We start from the raw sequence: 1,749 nt of genomic DNA on the forward strand, positions 1-1,749 counted from the left end.
ACCTTCAGAAACTGTTCTGTTTTAATTTAGTTAATTTATTTATTTTAGAAGAGAGAGTGCGAAGGCGGGGGAGGGGGGAAGAGGCAGAGGGAGAGAGAGAGATTCTTAACCAGCCTCCAGGTTCAGGACAGAGCCTGACTTGGAGCTCCCACAACCCTGGGACCATGACCTGGGCTGAAATCAAGAGTTGGAAGCTCAACCAACTGAACCACCCAGGCGCCCTGAAATTGTTTTAATTTTGATTAAGTTTAGACTTACAGAGAAGTTCAAATAGAGCTTCCATATACCCCTACCTCAGCTTCCCGGAATGTTAGCATCTTCCATAATCAGAGTGTAGTAGTCAAAATCAGAAAACAGTACCATCAGTACAATCCTATTCACCACTTGGAGGCCTTATTTGGACCTCACCGCTTTCCCACTAACACCCTGCCTAGGTGGAACGTTCCAGGTTTCTAGTCACGATCTTACACTGCATTTTGTTTTTATTTTTACTTAGTCTCCTATGGTCTATAACAGTTCTTCCGTGTTTCCTGGTCTTATGTGACCTTGATATCTAATAAGAGTATTGGTCACTTTGTAGAATGTCCCTGCATTTGGTTTGGACTGAGGCTTTCTTGTTCTTGGACTGAGATTATTCGTATGGGGTGGGAGGGAAGAATACCACAAAAATTAGGTTGTACCATTCTCCATGTATCATACCATGGGGTTCTGGACTTTGATATGAATCTTATTACTGCTGATGCTCCCAACTACATTTTTGAGCATCAGCCCCCTTTGTCCTTTAATACTTACAAGAGACAAATGACGTATAGTTTAACCAGGTTTTATTTAAATTGAAATGTTACAAAGGAAAAAAAAGAAGAAAGTTCTAAGAGTGCTAAAGAATACGGTGAGTCCCCTGGTGTGGATGTCTGTATAAACACCAAAGATTGAGATTGTAAGGACTAATCATATTTTTAATGTGATCGCCTCCAAATTATAGATCCCTGTGGTCTCAGTATGCCAGTCTCTGTGTACCATGTCCTGGACATTTAAAAGCATATTCTTTCTATTGAGAAATATTCAGAGGACCAAAAAACCTTCAGAATAACCAAAAATTTCTCTTTTTTTTTCTTTATGTAGGTTAATTTCTTAAAGCCACCTTCTAATTTTGACTTTGATCAGTTTTTCACCAAGTGTATGACTTTCATGGATCATTATCCTTCTGGTGACCATAAAAGTAAGTACGCTCCATGGACAAGAGCCTTGACCGCTCCCAGTGCTCAGGAGGGTCTTACCAATGCCAAGGGCTCTATTGTAAGCAGCCAGCCTTTTCAGGACAGCTCCCAGCAGCACCCAAAGGGGACCTCCCTCCCATTCCTCACACAGTGATTCCAAGTACAAGCCTCCTCAGGCCCTCCGTCTCTGCTTTGGCAATGACTCTTCTACCTTCTCCTTTTTTTATTATTATTTTAATGCTTTTATATTATCTATTTTTGAAAAAGAGAGAGCATGAGTAGGGGAGGGTCAGACAGAGAGAGACACAGAATCCGAAGCAGGCTCCAGGCTCTGAGTTAACTGTCAGCACAGAGCCCCATGTGGGGCTCGAACCTACAAATTGTGAGATCATGACCTGAGCTGTAGTCGGACACTTAACCGACTGAGCCACCCAGGTGCCCCTCCCTTATCTTCTGAACATGTACAAGTCTGCTCTGTGATGAAAGAAAAATAAAACTTCTATAAACCATACTTCTCCCTCCTAATTTTCAC

General features: G+C 42.0%; 1 protein-coding gene across 1 annotated transcript in view; it reads right to left on the reverse strand.

Moving 5' to 3' along the window:
- LOC115287066 (adenylate cyclase type 10-like) overlaps window positions 1-1,749 on the reverse strand; it is a 76,024-nt gene that overhangs the window by 61,997 nt on the left and 12,278 nt on the right. The gene's annotated exons all lie outside the window — the stretch shown is intronic.

Source organism: Suricata suricatta, chromosome 3 (genome assembly GCF_006229205.1).
Source record: "Suricata suricatta isolate VVHF042 chromosome 3, meerkat_22Aug2017_6uvM2_HiC, whole genome shotgun sequence".
Taxonomy (NCBI): Eukaryota; Metazoa; Chordata; class Mammalia; order Carnivora; family Herpestidae; genus Suricata; species Suricata suricatta.